We start from the raw sequence: 20,962 nt of genomic DNA on the forward strand, positions 1-20,962 counted from the left end.
GATGTTTAGGTGATACGGAAATGAGCCATTTGTATTTTTTTTTTATTTTAAATTTTTATTTATTTATGATAGTCACACAGAGAGAGAGAGAGAGGCAGAGACACAGGCAGAGGGAGAAGCAGGCTCCATTCACCGGGAGCCCGACGTGGGATTCAATCCCGGGTCTCCAGGATCGCGCCCTGGGCCAAAGGCAGGCGCCAAACCGCTGCGCCACCCAGGGATCCCAGTTTGTTTTTTTTTTTTAAGATTTTATTTATTCATGAGAGACAGGGAGGCGGGCAGAGACACAGGCAGAGGAAGAAGTAGGCCCTCCACAGGAGCCTGATGTGGGACTCGATCCCAGACCCCGGAATCACGCCCTGAGTCAAAGGCAGACTACTCAACTGCTGAGCCATGCAGGTGTCCTGCCATTTGTAGTTTCAATGGTTTTTCAGGTGCAAATCTCTAAGAAAGAGGTCTGTCACAAGTAAATATTGGCACTAACCCACTGTGACCTTACAGAAATGCCATCTCCAACATGCAAGTTCCACTTCAGATTCACTTTCTAAATAAACATCCCAACTGCAGGACCGGAAAACCAATGACTGCTGAGGATGGTTCCCATGCACTAGCAGGTCTGCTGTGTGGGAACATCACTACAGGGTGAGTAGTGATGTGATGTTCCATGAGCTCGCCCGAGGTACTGTCATAGGACACCCACCCTGCAGGTGAGGTGAGGGAAAGTGGGTGGTTTAGATCCAGTGCAACTTCCAAGGAAGAGTCCTCCCTCTACCCTCTGTCTCTCCAGAACCTCCAAAAGTCACAAGTCTATGAATGGTGCAGACACTGTGCTGACACACCTCATCTTATAAAAGCTGAGAGAGGTTCTAAGATGCTTTCTCTCATACATGCTCCGAGCCCCCCCACACCTCCCTGAAACAGCTTCTCAGGACAGGCTCTGCCCCAGCCCAGGACTCGGTCAAAGATGCCACACCCAAGTACCTAGCCTGCAAACCCTGTTCCTTACCAAGTCCCCTTTGACCTCAGTGCTGACAACTCCAAGTTGCAGATCAGATGCACCAATTGGCACCCCAGCCTCGAGTGTCTGACTATATGCAAGGGTTCATCAAATATGTGTACCGTTCCCAGTGTGAAAAGCAGAAGCAGGGAAGCATGTGAAGACTGCACAGAGCCTGGAGACCCAGGCTGTTCAGCTGTAGCTCTTGAGGAAAAGTGGAGAGACAGTCCATCAGGGAATCTGGCCTACTCTCTGATCCTTCCAATAAACCCATGAGATGCGCACTGTCCTGTTACTCAGAGTCCTGAACCACTTGAAATCTTAAATGGTTAGTGATGTAGGCAGGAACTGACCCACAGCCCATGTCTCCAAAGCCCACATTCCTTCCTCTACAGCACTCAGGAATCAAGAGGTCAACCAGGGTCACAGGCTCGATCCCTTTCCAAAGGTGCACCAGACACGATGTTCTGGGCAGGAAGGAGAGGAATGAAGAGCCCCTCCAAAGATGTCCGGGCAGGAACTGTGTCTAACCAAAGCCCCAAAGCACTGGTCAAGGGCATGGACCTCCTATCCACAGGCAGCCCTCCAAGAGGGCTTGAAAAGGTCAGCCCTGTGTTCATTAGCCATCTCCTGCTCCTGAATGGCCTTACCACCAGGCCTTTTACAGCTGGTGCTTGCCCGAGGCACCGTCCAATGAGGCCGGACATAGTTCATTACCTTGAACCTCTGAAACCCCATCTCCTGATGTGTAAACCAGCAGCAGAACTGCTCCAAGTGTCCACTGGATGGTTGCTAGAAGGGCAAGTACAAGGTAGAGGTCCTGACTTGACAAAAAGGATTTCTTACTGAGCCTGAGACCCCAGAGCCCATGTCTGAGAGATGGATGGAGCCAGTGTGCACAAGCTGCCCGGCCGATTCAAATGCAGACCCTTCTCAGCATTTGCCTGCGAGCAGAGGCTGATTTAATTATTTTGTCAGGAAAGCCACAAGATAAAATCAAGGCACTTGGTTGCCTTGCTGTTTCCTGGTAACCTGGTTCTCCTGGGCACTGATGCTCTGTAACCCCACCAAGAGCTCAAAAGTAGAGCTGTAAGCACACAGAAACCACTGGTGCTAGCACCGAATGTGACTTCATAATTTTCTTTGTGCTTAATAATTAACTCTTGATTATGAGGGTGGCACTTCCCAGACCCCACATCCTCCTTGGAGGGGTGGAGGCCTTCAGGTCATTACAGCCTCAATGATATGCATCCCCTCGTCTTTGCAGGTGGTATGAGTGAAGCAGTCCTGAAATTTTTACATGCATTTTGAATCAGCATCCATCAATGAACCCAGACTTGTACTCAACTGGATGGTGGGAGATGCAATAAGAAAGGGAGGAGGCAAGCAGGGAAGGCCCCAGGGCTGATGGAACTGAGGGTGTCCAGTGAACCCTGAGATCTCTAAACTGAAAATACATGCAGGACAGCGCATAGGCCGTGTATGTGCATGTGCACACATGTGATCATTTGTTCCCTGGCTCCATCTGCTAAAAGGGGGAGTAGGGGCCTGAGTGGCTGTGGGCCCATTGGTGCCCAGACCAACCCCCTGAGAAGCAGGCTCCTCAGAGCAATAGCCAATGCAGGTAGGGCAGGAGTACAAGGTGAGCCCTGGCACATGGTGTTCCACCAGAAGGAAGAAGAACTTCAAGAGAATGACAGGGTCACATGAGAAGGATAAGGGGCCTACCCAAAATCTGGGGCTCTTTGAGCATGAAGACAGTAACAGACTGCTGAAAGGTAAGAATCCATGCATCCATTCTGGTCTACAGACAAGTAAACACAACAGAGATAAAACAAACAGTGCAATAAACAAGCACAGTGTAGTCACACACAAGAGAGGGTTGAGTGAGCTTTGCATACCTGAGAGTGGAGGCCACCAGTGGAGATGCCAGCGAAGCCTGGCTAAACCCAGCATGTCTGCAGGAGCAGGACATCGTGTGTCCACACTTGGTCTGCTTTCATGTGAGAGAGACAGGCACCGTATCACAGAGATGGGACAGCCCTAAACTGAGTGCCAATGAAGAGCCCACCACGTCCGCATCTAGAGTAGTGACCTCAACCCAGTCAGAAAGAAGTATTAGAAAATCCAAAATGGAGACAGGGTCACGATCCAAAATGTAATGTCACAGAGACAAAGAAAACCAGAGGGACTGTCCCACATTAACAGAGGGCCAAGCGATAAAGCAACTAAATGCAGCATGTGCCACTCAGCAGAACATTTTGCTAGAAGAAAATGCTGCAGGGGTATTTTTTTGGGCCCCGGGACAGGAGGAATATCACCTGCTGCTGAGAACTGCCCCATGGTCTGTGAGATAATGCTCTTCTTCTGAAGAAGCACATATTTCAGTATTTATGGTTGGGGGACGTCCAAAGGTGCAGCCTGTGGACAAGCATGCACACAAACGTCAAAGCAAATAGGACAAAATGTGTGGAATGTCTATCCCCCTACCTGAATGTCAACCCAGATTGAAACAGGTGTTCAAACAAAAACTCATACATCAATATTCACAGCAGCAGCATCTACACTAGCCAATGGGTAAAAACAACTCAATGGTCTAATCATCGACCGATGGGGTTTCGTCACCATACAGGAGGGATGAAGCATGGACACCTGCTAAGGCCTGAAACTCAGAGAAAGAAGTGAGACATTCCTTACTGCACCTCCTCTTATCCATGTCTGCACCAGGCACATTTTCTGTTTGGGACAGAGCCCCTCCTAGGCACTGGGAGCCTCAAGGTGCATGACACCCGTCGCATTCCCATCTCTCTTCTCAGGGCAGGTGAGGTCCCTGTTCCATATCTGCACTGGTGCTCAATGCCTGAGTCAGGGAAGAGAAGCCTGAGCTTCTTCACATGACTCATCAGCAGAGCACCTTGCCAGAGCCCATTACTGAGGCCGAGGCCTGGCTGTGAATAGGTGAGCACTTGGCCTTCCCAGCTTCTGCCAGATGGGGGGGCGGCAGTCATCCAGCCCAGCAATCACCAGAAACTGGAAGGGGAGGAGGGAGGAAGGCAGTGTCACTGATCAAAAACCCACTAGGTCCCAGCCTCTCCCGAGTGCCCTTCTCACACCCCCATCCACCCACAGGACAACCTACAGGGCAGTGTGGCCATCATCAGTCAGCAAGCCCTTGCTAAAGCTAGAAGAACCCCAGATAAGTGGGGTGGCCCTGTCCAGGACAATGGGATAGCTGCACAGGGACCCACGTAGGCGAGACAGACACAGTACCTACTTCCAGGAACACGAGGCAGGCGTGGCACAGCCCTGTCCAAAGCTCCTGCCCTCCCGGATGGATGGTCCCTGAGCCTGCAAGCTCACCATGCGGGCCAGAGAGCACATGCACTGCTGCAAGCTTCACCTCCACACCCAGTTCTCTGTGGGCAGAAAAGTGCTGGCAGCTGTGAATTAATCTCATTTTTGCCATTGTCCAGTGGGCGGGGGTTCTCATCTGGGAACAAAGGTTTTAAAAGCCAAAGGAACACAAAACAAAAGTGCACCAAACCTGACTGTAATTCTAGGCCTTTATCCCAGGGTGGAATCAATCTAAAACTTATCACAAGAAATCAGTGTAGGGAGTCCTGGAAAGATGCCAGTTGTTATCAGAAAAAGCAACATCACCTAGTCTCTCCCAGGGGGCTGGTTCTGCTGAATGCAGGCATCAACTGATAGGAGGTCCCGTACAAGTTCCTGCATCTTTTTCCCTCCTCCTGCCCCTGCCTGGACAGCCCCTAACATGCTCACCAACCTCCTGCCCCTGGCCCCACTTCTCTGGAGCCTGAGCTCCAAAAGGAAGGGGCTGGACGAGACCCCACAGCACGAAAAACAGGGCTCTGCAGGAAGCACACGCTATGCAGAGGAAAGAAGACCCCGGTGGTGCTCTCAGCACCTTGGTATGCTTCTCCCAGTCACCCTCCCCCAAGAGACCAGGCTCTCCCAGGAGGTCACAGAAACTCCTGCCCAGCAGCACATCACCTGTGGGAGACACAGACTTGCCCAGGACACTCTGTTTTCAGCAAACAACACAGCCTTTCTTTCCTTCATGGACTCAAAAATGTCACCCCAAACGAAGAAAATCCAAGGAAATCACCCCAAATGAATAAAATCTGAGTAAGCCATTGCAGAGTCCCAAGTTCTCTGAAGAGTGCAAAAAGGTAGAGGGTTCTTGACCTCCAAGTTATCACACAGAACTGCCCCAGAGGGACTGCAGTCTGTCCCCTGGACTCGAAGACCCAGTCCCAGGGCAACACCCAAATCCGTCAGGCAGCCTCATCAACCTGCCCCAACAACAGTGGACACAACTAGATCAGGCGACCCAAGTCATGTTTTACACCTTAAAAAGAAGGGAAATCTGACGGTACGGGGGACATCCAAATACGTTTGTGTAAGAAAGCAAGAAATAGGGGAGGGGAGTTGCATGAAAAAGCCACCGATGTCCTGTGGTCACCTGTCACCCCACAAGGCCTGCACTGAGCTAAGGCCCCAAGGGGCTGTGCTAGAACTGCCACTTGACACACCAGCACCCCGAGTCCCCATATCACCTTCACCCCACCCCTCCATGCGCACACATACACGCATGTGTGCACACACTGTATTTACGGTAGGCTAGAGAACAGACGCTCTTGGTGCTGACGAGAGCAAACTTGCCCAGGGAGCCAGCCTGGGGCGGGAAGTGAGGTGGTGTGCTGCAGCAACCAACATAGGCTTCTGGGAGGCAGTAGAAATGCCCATGAAGGATTTCCGAAGAGCAGTGACCAGGAGGTAGCAGAAGACGGCCGGGTACAGAGTGAGAACAGCAGCAGACACACGGGTGCGGAGACAGGATCAGATGGGCTCCATGCTGGAAAACCAAGTGCAATGCCTAAAACAACTGCTTACCACATTTAAAAAAACAAATGTCAAACTTGAAAATATCTGCAGGGAATATAAAACTATAAAAAGAAACAGGAAGTAGAGCAAATATTCCAAAAGCATGAACTTCCACCATCAACAAGTCCTATGAAATAGATTATTTCAGTAGCACTGTTACTACTACTAAGGAAGCTGAATCCACAATGTAAGAGCCCCTGAGAAGAAAATCTCTAAGCCAGGAGGGTTTCAATGCTGACTTTAACCAAACATTACAAGGACTGACACTAAATACCCTGTTTCAAAACCAGACAAAGACAGTAGAAAGAGACCTAGAGATCAGTGTTCATGAATCTAGATGCAAAAGTCCTTAAAAATACTGACAACGGAATTCAGCACCACCTAAATGCCACTATCTACCGGGACCACATAGGGCTCATCCCAGGGACACAAAGGCTGGTTCAAGGTTCAAGTATCACTCAGTGTCACAGGCCATAGTAAATAGGCTAACGGGGAAAAAAAAAAATCACAACATCTGAACAACTGATACAGAAAAAGCACTTGACAAAATTCGACATCCATTCATGGTAAAAATCTGAGAAAACCAGTACAGGAGTTTCCTCAACTCGACAAAGAACGTCTACTCAGTTTGGAAGACAGGAGACTGAATTGGGACCCCAGGTCTGAGCCCCAGTGGGACTTCCAAGGGGAAATTACTGACCCACAGCAGCACTCACAGCAGCCTTGATGGAGGCGGTGAGGAAGACCAGGGAGGATGAGGACCCTGGGCCAGGACGTGGCCAGCTCTGGTATATTCCAAAGTTGCTGGCACTCAGTGACAACTGGATGGGGATGGGGGAGGCAGCCAGGATCAAGAGACAAACACAAAGATCAAAGGATGCATGTGGGGACCCCAGGCACATGAGGTCCCGGGGTCGTCACAGTCAGAGAGTAGACCTCAGGGCCGGGGCTGGGGGAGCAGGTGGTGTCACTGTGCAACGGGGATGGAATGTTCCGGAGATTGGGGTGGGGAGGGAATAGCAGCTCAGCAGCGGAATGTGCTCAGTGCCCCTCAACTGGACACAGAAATGGCTCAAGTGGTCAACTTCATGTTATATGTACTTCAGCACAGTAAGAAAGAATAGATACAAGCATTCTGCCTGGGCACGTGGAAAGGCAGGCAGTGTGGTCACAGGGGACCAGGGGGAGGCTGTGCCAGCGGCTGAGCCAGCGGCTCTGGGGGAGTGAGGACTGGAGTTCAGGCAGGGTGCTGAGGGTGAAGGGATTTGGGGTCTGTGTGGTCTGTGCTGGAGTGTCATCTCAGAGTGCTGGCACCTGCATCCAGAGCCAAGTCACTCTGGAGGCCAGTGCAGGACGAGCAGACAGCAGCAGGCCCCAGGCCCTCCAGCACAGAGGTGCCTACGCTGACCAAATGCTTCCAATCTGGGTAGCTAAGGTCTTTGTCTTTTATCGCGAGTCCATTTTACCTCTAAATACACAACCATCCAACTATTAAAAGCCCACAGTGAGATGCTACCCAAACTCACGATGTTACCAAAAGTCTGATAAGACTAAGTGCTGTGGAAAAGACCTGTCATGTACTCTCCACTGCTGCGGGAAGGTCGTTGGGTCTGTACTTTTTAGAAGACACCGGGGGTGTGGCAGGCTGCTTCTAAAGTGGTCCCAAGGTCCCCACCTCCCGACAGCCCCACCCTTGTGTCGGGGCTGGACACTGTGACACGCTTCTGACCCAGAGACCGCAGCAAAGGGAAGGGGAATCATCTCCAAGACGAGCTATTGGAAGAAATCATGATGTTCCTTTGCGTGCTCTCTCCTTTCCTCTCACTCTAACAGCAGGTGCCACACTGTGTGTGCTCCCTATAGAAAAGCCCACACAGCCAACAACCGGCAAAGAAGTGAGGTGCATGGTGTCACAGCCGGCAAGAACGAATCTTCCCAAGAGCTGGGGAGCTCCCTGGATGCAGATCCCTGCCCCCTCCCCGACACCCCATCAGGCACTAGGCAAGAGCACAGACGCACCACACCCTACTGGCAGCCTAAGAGAGACTGAGCCCCACCCAGACCCAGGTCCACACAAACCCCAAACCACTATATGTCAGTAATTTGTTACACAGCAATAAACAACAATGTAGCAGGTTTATGTAGTGGAGATAAAGATGAAGATGAATTCCCAAGACCCTGTGCTCACACAATAGGTACACAGCCCCAGAGAAACGTGTGCATGTACAACAGGACACACAGAAGAAAGCACTCATTATAGCACTGTTTATAATTGCCAAAGCCTGCAGACAAGTCAAATGAGCACCACTAGAATAATAGGTAAACCATGGTATATTCACACACAGATAAAAAGGAACACTCCAGAGCTATACGCTACCATATCGGTAATGCATACAAATAGTTTAGCTGAAAAAGTAAAATACAAAAACAAAACATGCATAATACAACTGCATCCACATAAGTCTGAACACAAGCACAGCCAAATCATACAGTGGGGTGCACACCTAAGAAACACAAAGAGGTGCTGATGCTCAGAGCCAGCGCAGTTCTATCTCCTCTGCTAGCTGTGGCTTCCTCTACACTGTATGCACTTCCGTTACCTGCATATTTAATAATAAAGAGGGAAGGGAGAGGCCACCAGAGTCTGGCTGTCGGTAGCCGTGAATGAAACCCGCAATGGCTCAGTATAAAATCAGAAGCTCAATTGAGAATTTAACTCCAACAGTCACCACCATGTCCCACATTAAAATGGCCTTACTTCTTCAGTAAAAGCAAAGGAGCATCGCAAACCCCACCACACACCCTGGGCTCCTCCTATTCTTGAAGGTTAAGTCAGTAAAGGCTAAACTCAGACAGGACGTTGATAACATGAGACACAGAACTAGAAACTCCAGTAAAGATAAGGAGCAGCGCTCCTGCAGACAAAGGGAGTCTCTCCTAAGAGGGCAAACGTGAAAAGAAAGCAAAGGTATGCAGGCCCTGACAGGGCAGGACGGCAGGTAGGGGGAACCGGCAGGTAGGGGGAACCGGGAAAAGAGAGAGAAACACATCGCCCTGTGTACACCACCTAATTCCCTCCCCGCCCTGATGTTCCTGCTTCCCTGTCTCCAGCTCCCTCCTTAGGGTCACCTGGCATTGCTCCGAGCCCCTGCAATCCCAAGGATGCTTAAGGGTCGAGCCTCTCCACACCCAGCCACCCCATCAAGCTGACACTGGTTGATTCCCCCAAACACTCAGAAACACTTCTGGCTTCCTGCTTCCCTTAAGCTCCAGAGATCCACAATTTTGCCCTAAAAACTCTTCTTTTTTTTTTTTTTTTTTTTTTTTAAAGATTTTATTTACTCATAGGAGACACAGAGAAAGGCAGAGACAAAGGCAGAAGGAGAAGCAGGCTCCCTGCAGGGAGCCCAATGCAGGACTCGATCCTGGGACCCGGGATCATGCCCTGAGCCAAAGGCAGACGCTAAACTGCTGAGCCACCCAGTTGTCCTTTAAAAACTCTTAAATACAGTTTAGTCCACCAGTAATGGATACAAAAACTGAGAAAAAAATTAACACTGCATTTTCTATTTATTTTTCATTTTATTTTTTGAGGGGGATGGCAGGGGACAGAGAGAATCCCAAGCAGGCTCCATGCCCAGTGTGGAGCCCAATGGGGAGATCGATCCTGAGCAGAAGGTCAAGTTACGACCTGAGCTGAAATCAAGAGTCAGATGTTCAAGCCACTGAACTGCACCCCCAGACTGCATTTTCTACCAGTCATTCATCCTGAGAGACGGACCTGCCTGAACTCCTCCCTAGCTGGCTATCAGCTGACTGGCTCCGAGGCTGGTACCCTGAGCTCGTTCTGTCCCTAAACTACAGAGCTACGGGGTTTCTGGTTCCACAGGTCATTTACTACTTAGGCGAATACCATGCTCGTATAAGAACACTCCAGGTCTGGGTTCTGAAAATACAATCCTTCCTTGTTTGTTTTGCTTGAAAAAAGTTTTGCTTTCCTTTTAAAACCAAAGTTCCAGAAGGGTCTGTGAACCCAAGAGATGTAACGTTCAGATGCCATACTTGCACCAGCTGCGATGTGGGAGGTGAGGGTGTTTGAGAGGATCAGGGGCAGCAGGAAAGACAGAAAATGCCACAGGTTTGAATCTCCTCCTTACAAAATACATGCTACACAGAAACTCAGTTTACATGCACAAGAGCATCTCTACCCTCTGCCCTAAGTTACAAATTTATGATTCTTTTTCAGGCATGCTGGTGGCAACTATGCTACCCGAGACACAAGGGTAAGGGTTCCAGGCGACCCATGAGTCTGGCATCAGCATCCAAGCCCAGCTGACAGCCGAGAAGCTCAGTGCTGCCTGGCCCGGGGTGAACTGCAGCTCTGGGAACACTGGCCAATGTCAGGCCTGGGCACAGCATCAGGTGCAGCCCCGGGCTCTCAGGCTAGCAGCACTGCTCAGCTGAAGCTGGGCAAGACAAATTCATGCGTGAATATGGCAAGCACAGTGCTAGGGAGCTGTGACAGTAGAGCCTCACACACACACTCTCACTCACATGCTCGTCCACACTCCCCTGTGCATCACTCACATCTTGCTGACCTGGGGTCCCCCAAGCCTGGCCTCTGGGAGTACTCTGACCCCTCAGTTTGGCCAGGCAGACAGACCCCTCCATCCTGAAAAGTGTGGCAGATACCACATGCCACTGGGAGAGGCACTCAAGTGGCTGCCAACAAAACACCTAAAACCTCAATCTCTGGTCCTCAGGAATGGTGTTCTCCTAACCTCTTTCAAAACAATTTACCATCATGGAGGGGCCACACAACCAAGTCTTTGTAATTCCCAAGGGACCATCACCCAGTCATTTGGGGCAGTGACAATGTCCCACTGGGCCAGGGATGCAGCACCCTCCAGCGGGAGTATGAAAGCAGAAGCCACTCTGTGAGGCACCACCATCTGCTCCCAATATATCCAACGACCGAAGTCCAGCCATCAGGTGCTATAAGGGCTCATTACAACAACATGTTAGCACAAAGACAAACATGGTCACAATGGAATACCCATTGCACGGTAGGGCTGTCATCACACGGTCACAAAAATCATCCTTTGTGTTTCAATGCCCCAAGTGCAGCCATACCATCAGACATTTGCTGATGAAACTACTCACAAAGCCTGACCTCCTGGTGTGAAATCCAAGACTAACAACTCCAGACCCCATTTTCATGTATTACTAGATTAAAAGAACATATCACAGCGATAGGCACTGAGTGTTTACCACAGCCCAGTGCGGTCTCAGCTACTCTTACTGTCCCCCTAAGCCTGGTGTGTGGTCACCCCAACTTCTCAGACATGATGCTGGAGCACAGAGGGGTCACCTTGCCTCAGGTCAGTGGACAGGGGAAGCAGAGGCTTCTGTGGGTTTGATTCCACAGCCAGACTCTACTAAGAATATACCAGCTTTTATAGTAATAATGTAAACAGAATACTAATTCATAAAACTGCTAATGCAGACATGCACTCAAATCATGCCTATGCCACCTACACAAACATTAATACCACCTTCCCCAAAGGACATATGTTCTCATATGTGTTCCAAAAATCACAGGAGCAGCTACTGCTTCTTAAGCACTTACTGGTGGCAGGCACATCACTGACCCTTCAATCCATCACCTCTTGGCATCCTCGTGGCCGTCCTGTGTGCCATACCAGTCATCAGAGAGAAGTCTGGTGCCCCAGGTCACCCCCTATCCCACTGCCCTGCTGAAACCCAGGTCTACCCAGCAAGTCCGAAACACTAAGTGCTGCTTACATCCCTCCTCTCTGAACTGGAAACTGAGGTGACTGTGCTCATGACAGATTCCCCCAGTGCCCATTTTCCCCATCCTGCTTTTGGGAATAGAGGCCCTAAGTTTTGACCGGGCTCCTGGCTGCCCAGTTGAAGAGGACAATCAATGCCTCACTTGCAGCCAGATATGAGCAGATGACTAAGGTGGGATCAGCAGGGTGTGAGCAGAGAGTATGCCTGTAGCTCCCTGGTCATCTCCATAAAGATGAAGCCACCGGCCCTCACTCCATCTGTCCCCTGCCCCGGAACTAAAACGCTAGCACGGAGTGAGCCACCACGGACCACGCAGCAGGGACAGCACCCTGGGGGGACCAGAGCTATAAGATGAACAAGGCTCAGGTCCCTGGACAACCCCAGCCTAGGCTACTCATGCCTTGAGCTATGGAATAAACCTACAGCCTGTTTGAGGCACTGAGTCTTGGGGCCTCAGCATGAAAGCATTGGCCTGTACCTGATACATGTGCACAAACCTCATGCTTAGACTCTACTTTTTGAAGAAACAAAAAACAGCCACTGAGCCCCGTGGCCCATCTGTAGTATTCCCAATGGCGGCACCTGGACATTCGTCCCAGGTCATACAGGTCTTGTATCCTGCCAAGAACCACGATCTGGTACCCAAGCCAGCTGGCCCAGTGGGGCAACGTGCCTGGCTTCAGGTGCAGCTGTGCTTAAGTAAGTCTTGGCTAATTTATGGGGCCCTGGGACCAGCAGAGGCTTTGAGGACGAAAGGATGGCATCATCCAGACCAACCTGATGATCGATGTGAGCCAGGTCTTCAACCTCCACTGTGATTCTCAACCTTAAAAGATAGTTACCTATCAGCACGAAGTAAGAGCTAATTAACACCCAGGAAGTCTGATACCCACACCTTCACAACCGCATTCACTTATGCATCTGGGCAAACCACAGCATGGTTTCCTCCAGGTTCGTCCAAGTACATTCCTGAGAACGGACCATGCAGCTCAGCCGGAAAAAGGCCATCCTATGCCAGTAAAACTTACCAAAAGAATGGCAAGTTTAAACTAGACACTGTTTATGCTCCTAACAGCAGGAGACGTGAGCTCTGTGCCTGGGAAAACCATCTTCAAAGCAACAACTGTTTTCCCAGCTGTGAATACTCCATCCTGGGAAATCTTTTCATACCATTACAAAAATAATTTTGAAAAGATTGAACAAATATTCAGCTTAATCTGCCCATTCTGGTATTTTAGACCCAAAACTGGAGATCTGTCTTGCACTGACACTGTCTGATTAGCCAGTGACTGATATTCCTTATGAACGTTAGTGAATGCTATAACGAAATAAGCTTCCTTAAGTAAATGCAGTATCCACTCAACTGGAAACAATAAATTTAGTAGTTCCCTTTAAACAGCCAGGAAGTGGTGATAACTCCAGCAGAAAAAGGGGCAAGGCAGGAAACACCCCACTTCTGTGTGTTGTTTTGTGAATACACAAACTGAACAGAACAAAATCAGTTCTGATAAAGGGGACAGCCTGGCAGTCCAAGGCAAAATCATCCAGGAAGGAGCATGCAGATGTCACCAGTGAGTTCCTGGCACCTCTGGAACAGAACCTTCCATAAGCTTTACAATACCCAGTGCATGCCAGGACAGATAGTTTCAAGACACAGCCTATATGACATCCCCCTTCTAAAGCCAAGAGAAAAAGAAAAAAAAACCCGAAAAACAAAAATACAAGCCACTGAAGCAGAGATGCATTTAAGAGACCAGGTTCCAAGCCAGCTCTGGTTTCCTAAGCAAGGGAGGTGACATCCCAGCCTCACCTCCAGTGCTGTCTGGGACAAGAGAGTAACAATACTGAGCCTCAAAGAAAGCAGGATGGAGCTGTCTGACCCTGAGTGGCTGGAAAGAGTATGGTTCAGTCTCCAAAATGGCACAAGGACCACATGAGGGTGAGAGTGGGATCCTCACTTCACTAACTCTGCAGAATGAAGCAATGTGTACCCACCTGAAAGTCAACCACATCTTTCAAAATACAAATATGCTAATGTACCAAACCTTTCTCTCTCAACTTTTCCACGTTTTCTGAATTTCTCACCGTGGGTGTGTTTGATTTTTATAAAGTGTGGGGTAGAGGGCTTTGTTTTCAAAAATTAAGAATGATATGAAAAATGGCCATGTTATAAACTGAGTGTGTGTGAAGAGCTCAAGTGTGGGAGAGACACATCCTCAGGTTGGTATCCTAGGAATGGAAGGGCCACTTAAAAATGGAACACACGGGGGGATCCCTGGGTGGTGCAGCGGTTTGGCGTCTGCCTTTGGCCCAGGGCGCGATCCTGGAGACCCGGGATCGAATCCCACATCAGGCTCCCGGTGCATGGAGCCTGCTTCTCCCTCTGCCTATGTCTCTGCCTCTCTCTCTCTCTCTCTCTGTGACTATCATAAATAAAGAAAAGAAAAAAATTTTTTTTAAAAAAATGGAACACACGGGATCCCTGGGTGGCACAGCGGTTTAGCGCCTGCCTTTGGCGCAGGGCGCGATCCTGGAGACCCGGGATCGAGTCCCACGTCGGGCTCCCGGTGCATGGAGCCTGCTTCTCCCTCTGCCTGTGTCTCTGCCTCTCTCTCTCTCTGTGTGTGTGACTATCATAAATAAAAATTAAATAAATAAATATTTATTAAAAAAAAACTGGAACACACTAGGGGTGTCAGGGTGGCACAGTCAGTGGAACATCTGGTTCTTAGTTTCAGCTCAGGTCGTGATCTCAGGATTGTGGGAACGAGCACTCAGCATGGAGTCTGCCTGAGGTTCTCTCTCCCTCTCCCTCTGCGTGCCCCCCTCCTTCATGTTCTCTCTCAAATAAATAAATAAATTTTAAAAAAACAAAAAAATAACATGCTGGATGTCACAAGAGTAGAATAGGTGGTCTTTGTCAACTTTCCTTTTTCATTGTTTTGATGCTATTGTTTTTAAGATTTTTTAAAAATTTTATTTATTCATAGAGACACAGAGAGAGAGAGAGGCAGAGACACAGGCAGAGGGAGAAGCAAGCTCCATGCAGGGAGCCCGACATGGGACTCGATCCCGGGTCTCCAGGATCACACCCTGGGCTGCAGGCGGCGCTAAACTGCTGCGCCACCGGGGCTGCCCTGTTTTGATGCTATTTATCCAGTAAAGAGGTAAAGCATCTCCAGGGCACACCGTACACACGCACCTATTTGAAACAAATGGTCTAGTCTCCTCTCTCCTCAGTATTTGGAGATGCTAGTCATCATAGCCACCTGAGGCCGCAGAGCAGAGGCCCGTGAGCCTGGTGCAGAGCACAGCTGAGGGAGGTGCCCCAGACCCCTGGGGATGTCACCAAAGTCTCTCTCAGCAAAGACAGGAAGTGGGTTGTTCCCAGGCCTCCAAGGTATGGGGGGGATTGTGAACACTCCGAATCACAGTCGGAACAAAGGTCCCAGAAACGAGCCAATCAAGCAACATTTGGGTGCCTGCTGAGTTCCAGGTATGTGCTGGGGGTGCGAAGGTGATGAGTGAGCAGAGATGCTGTCTGTCCTTGAGGACACGTGGCCAGAGGGTGAAGGAGAGGCCGGAGGTATGAAAACAGGCAGTTGGAGGGCTGGAGGCTAGCGCAGGGTTTTGGCTGTGAGCTTGCAGCAAGAAGCCACTCCTCACGCAGGCAGCATGCAAGCAGTGCCCATTAGAGAGAGAGCTCCAGGGACTGCAGTGGAAGGACAGGGTGAAGGTGAGTGGGTGGATGAAGTCAGATTCAGGATGTGCCTGACAAGTGGAGAAGAGTGAAGAAGGAAGCAGAAAAGTCCTCCATGGGGAGAGGGGGTCCCAACGGAGCCCCTCCCTCCCAAACAAGTGCCCTTCCTTCATGCTGCCACTGTGGCATCCAGGGATAGCTGGACTGAGTGAAGGAACAGTGAAAAGGAAGCGAGTCATAGTGCACAGCAAGCAGGGAGATGTACTAGAGCACTCCCAACTCCCCACCCATGAAGGGCAAGGGCTGGGAGGGTGTGGTTTGCTGCCACCAGCTTCTACCCAGCCTCCACCGGGAAGGGATGTTCTGCTGTTCCCCATCACCATAGCCAGCAGGACAAGGTGGCCAAGGATGAAAGCAGGTAGCATGTGCACTGGCTGTGAGAACACAGATGTGTGGCCGTCTGTGTGCACCCGGCCCTCCCCATGCACCGCCAATCGGCAGCCGCATCCCCAGTTCATTCCTAGGCTGCACTGCGAAGTCTCATGGAGAGAAGATGCCAAGATTTTCCTTATTTTTCACTTTTTCCCCAGTCAAGTTGTCCACTAAAAGAACACTGCTGGTTCACAACTTACAGGCACCTGAAAACTGGAGACCATTCACATCATCCGCTCAGTCCTCCCAGTGAAACACACCCCCCACCTCAGCTCTAGGCAGCCACATCATGCCTCCCATTTGCTGGGACTCGTGGCGGCAGCATGGGGAGCCACCTGCTGGGTCCTCGGCTCTGAGCCCCGCACCCTGGCCCCCGGCCCCACAGAGGTGGGGCACAGTGAACCTGTCCCTGCCCCAGGAGCCAGCCTCCTCTCTGGTGGTTGTTCCTCAGTCCCAAGTGGCAGCTCGCCTGTTTTATTCAGTGCAGTGCCTCTGAGTTTGGAACTGGATGCGCCCCTTTGACATCCACGCTGTCGTCAATGCCACAAATTTCTCAGCCATTTTATCTTCAAATACTGCCCTTCCTCCAGCTTCCCTCCTCTCCCTCTGACTTCCCCTCCTGGTTTCCCTGGCAACACATCACTGTGCGCATCTGGGGCACATGCTCACCTCTCTAAGTCAGGTCTGGCCCACCACATAAATCCACGATGAGATTTTTACTTTTACTATTTCAATTTGATTCCTTTCAACTCTTCTCATTTGCTCTCAGGCTGGAGGGAAAAAGGATAGAATGTTGACTCTCCCTTTATCCCTCAAACACCTTAAATACATTTAAACTCTTCCAGGTCGGGGCAGTCCCGGTGGCTCAGCAGTTTAGAGCCTGCCTTCAGCTCAGGATGTGATCCTGGAGACCTGGGATCAAGTCCCACGTCGGGCTCCCTGCATGGAGCCTGCTTCTCCCTCTGCCTGTGTCTCTGCCTTTCTTTCTGTGTCTCTCATGAATAAATAAATAAAATATTTTAAAAAATAAAAAAATAAACTCTTCCAGGTCCTCTGCCTCGAGCTTCTTGTGAATTCTGTCCTGTCTTTCCTCCTGACTTTGATGAGTCTCTCCTTCCTTGGACTGTGCTTTTCTACGAGAACTGTCCTCACTGGGAGACCCTATTGAGTGGTTTTGCATTTGTCCCTGCTGGAGGGTTCGAGAATTCCACTGATCCAACTAATCTCCCTCTGAATTTCTTGACTGGGGGCTCCCATGTTGTGGGTTGGTGCAAATTTGGGTCTGGTTCTGACACACAATATAGGTTTGGGATTCTGATTCTCCATCACAGACTCTTTGCCTGCCCTGGTTTCCTGCTAAGTCTGCCCAATGGATATGAATTTCTAATTCATGTGTGAAGGACACATGGCTCTTGGCTTTGGGATAGGAGCCCAGTTCCACTCCGCATAGGAGTGTGTGGGTCCACATCTCAGGGCCGTGTTGTTAGAAGAGCAGCCCAGTGGGTGCCCAATTATGATGCCTTTGGGGTCACCAGCAGCTTTGCTTGCCAGCTTTGAGCTTCTTCATTTCTTGCACACTGCTTGCTTTAATCACATAATTCTGTTCTCATAATTCTTCAAGCCTGTTTATGTGTTGGAAGCAGAAGGGGCTATTTCTCATGTCAACCAATATACCAGATTGATGGAAGTTCTATATACATGTATTACTTAAAATGTCATCATAGCCTGAATACCGTGAGCCTACAGATCACCTTGGGAACATAGCCTACTCATGTGGCACAGAGCTCTTCTCTGGTCACTCTCACATGGCTACTAACTCCCAGTTCATTCTCCCCCTTACTCCCAGCCAGCATGCAGGCCCACAGCTTCTCTTGAGTACAGTATATGTAGCTTCCAGGCATGAAAGCTGAGAATGGTTAAGTGATGCTCACAGTTTTGGGATAAGCATCAGAGCCTAGACCGAGGCTAAGGATCACAGCCATTCTCTACCACCAGGCCCTAAGTTGGGACCGGCTTTGAGGCTCCGTTTGCAATGACATCTCAGGGCCCCACATGTAACCTGGTGCAAAGATGTCTTTCTGCTTACCAGGCAAGCACTTCTCTCCTCATTTCATCTGAGGGGACCCGAACAACATGCACCCACACCCCAAATGCCACTGAGAATGACTCATGCCCTTGCACCACACAGTGTGAGGGCCACACTAGAGCCTGTCTCATGGAGCACAGAGACTGTAGGCAGGCAAACAACACAGTATAGTGCAGCCAAGAGGCTGAGCAAAATGACCAACCAACCAGAGGTGAGCTAGCTGCCAGGCACTCCTAGATAACAAGAAAGAGGCTCCAGCAGTGGGCCAAGTACTTGGTTTTTGGGAGGACTTCACCCAAAATGGCATGTGCTCATGATCCCCACGTGGCCACTCTTTACTTCCCCTGGAAATGCTTTGGAGACACCAGACATAAAAGAACTCACATCAGCAATTTAAACTGATGTGGAAATGTTGGGGTTTGGAGCCAACGGCCAAGAGAGAATTCTTGAGACATCTTTGGTGCAAAAAGGTGGTTTTTATTAAAGCACGAGGACAGGATCCATGGGCAGTAAGGGCTGTTGCTGCTGCTGCTGCTGCTGCTGCCCCAGGAATTATGAGGGGTAACTGATTATATTCTATGGAGCTGGGGGGAGGGGAAGGCAGGGAAGTTTCTGAAAGGATTTCCATTCACTAAAGGACTGGAGGCCTAGCCAGTGTCAAGCTAAAATGGTTTTTCCCTCTAGCATGGCATCACCATTAAGATGGGGAACTTCCTGGAGGAATGTTCTACTCTGCCTGTCTCAATTATTTGTCAATGGGCTGCAGGTTATAAGGAAATTTAATTTTATCTACATTTCCTTTTGCCTTCATTCCCCATACTGAAAGCTAACCAATCAGCTGTCAAAATTTGGGGTCTCCTCTAGCCACGGGGTGGAGCAGGCCTACACACTCAAATGCAGCCCAGGCACAGGAATTCCACTGCCTGTCTCACAGTCCCCTCGTCCTCAACCAGGAGGCCACAGGCTTTCTGAGGCAGCCAGGGGACACCTCACTGCACGCCCCTTATTTTTCTGTAATGGCTGGAGAAACATAACCCCAAGGGGGCACAGGGTAGGACAGAGTTTGGGGAGGCGGTGGCAGCCGTCAAGACCTCAGCCTGAGGGAGGTTGTTCAGGCACAGAGGCCCAGGAGGCCAGTGTGGAGCCTGGAGGCAGTGGGACAGCCCTGTACTGCGAGAGGCAAAGGGGCCGTCTGCTCAGGATGGAAGCCATAAACAAGAATAACTCGACTGGCAAACTATGTGAAGCAAAGAGCTCTTGCATAAGGAGCAAGTTTTCAGATCAATACAGAGAAGACAGGCTTTGCAACAGAACTGGTACAAAAACCAATGGGTATCCACAAACCAAATGACCAATATGTACATGGAAAATGACCATTTGCGATTGTAATTAAAGAGAGTGTAATTAAAGCAATCGTGAGCTACCTTTTTCTCTTGTTATACTAGAAAACATGAAAACAGATTATGGTGCCCAGGGCTGATGTGGGAACTCTCTTACACAGAAAAGAAAATATATCCATTGTGAAAATACTGAGGACATACTCCAAGATATTCACCATAGGATAATCTCAGGATGGCAGAATTAGTCTTTCTGATTTCTTCCTCGTGGTTTCCGGTAGTTTTTCTTTTCTTTTTTTTTCACATTGGTCATGTATAACTCAGGAAAAACAACAAACATTGCTTTTTTAAAATTCCACTTTGCTGAGTTACTTTCTGCTAACCACAAGGAAGCAAAGCTACAAACATCTCACTGGCTGGCCGCAGCAGCAGTGAGAGCATTAGCAATGGATGTGCTGACAGCTGGACTGGGGTGGGGGGAGGATCCTGTTTTCTTTGGCCCAGAATGAGGACTGCCGGTCTCCATGGCAACAGGGAAAGCTAATCAGCTTCCAACTTTTCTGCAATTCTCCAGATTTGACAAATGAGTGTAGAAAACCCATTGTAGAGACTGAGGGGCACACACACTTGTGGCGGGCCTAACAGACCATGAGCCTCATGGGCCCCAGCCACCTCTGAACAATGCCCAGTAAGGCCCACCACTCCCAGAAAACTCCTGGAGAGAGAGACAGGATGTCACACATGGGCAGGGCAGAGGAAGCCATGTCAAAGCCGAACTCAGCTGGATGGCCCTGCCACAAAGCCAGGACCATGCCCCAATACCAGCCCACTGGCAGTTTCCAGAACTGACCAAGCCAGGGGCACACATTGCCAAACCCTGGAAAAGCAAGTTTTACTTTCACCTCTCCTAGTTCCTAGGGCACTTTTATGAGCGCTGCCATCAGGATGACTAAAACAAAAGCCAGAGAAACATCAGACCCTGGTGAGGAGACAGAGGGGCTCATCTTGCACAGGATGGTGGTGGAGACATAAGACCGGACGGCCGTTCACCCTGGATGCAAAGCAGTTCCTCAGAAACTAAACATGCACGTGGCACACAACCCAGCAGTTATCCTCCTGGGGGGTTTACCCCAGAGAAATGAAAACTTATGCTCATGGATGTTCATAAAAGTTTTATTTTGTAAAAGCAAAAATCTGGAAACAACCCAAATGCCCTTCATTCAGGGAGTGAATGGCTAGAAAGGGAGGATGCAGGGCAGCTGTGTGGTGACAGTAGTTGTGTCCCCTTACTGGGGTGGTGGCCATAGCAACCTACACCTGTGATAGAGCTGCACATGCAAGCACACCCAGAAGCACACACATATCCATACATGTAGGACTGTACACATGGGCACACATGCGAGCACACACAAGCCAGCATAAGTGTGAGCACACGTGAATATATGCATAAGTATACACATGGAGGGGGATTCCTGGGTGGCTCAGCAGTTTGGCGCCTGCCTTTGACCCAGGGTGTGATCCTGGAGTCCCAGGATCGAATCCCACGTCAAGCTCCCGGCATGGAGCCTGCTTCTCCCTCTGCCTATGTCTCTGCCTCTCTCTATGTCTATCATAAATAAACAAATAAAATCTTTAAAAAAAAAAGTATACACATGGACACAGACATCACCACACATGAGTGTGTACAT

The 20,962-nt window shown here is 49.8% G+C and overlaps 1 protein-coding gene across 1 annotated transcript in view; it reads right to left on the reverse strand.

The window, feature by feature from the left end:
* The window catches only part of CUNH7orf50 (chromosome unknown C7orf50 homolog), a 127,582-nt gene that overhangs the window by 84,339 nt on the left and 22,281 nt on the right, over positions 1-20,962 (reverse strand). The window lies entirely within an intron of this gene.

This window comes from Nyctereutes procyonoides, unplaced genomic scaffold (genome assembly GCF_905146905.1).
Source record: "Nyctereutes procyonoides isolate TBG_1078 unplaced genomic scaffold, NYPRO_anot_genome, whole genome shotgun sequence".
Taxonomy (NCBI): domain Eukaryota; kingdom Metazoa; phylum Chordata; class Mammalia; order Carnivora; family Canidae; genus Nyctereutes; species Nyctereutes procyonoides.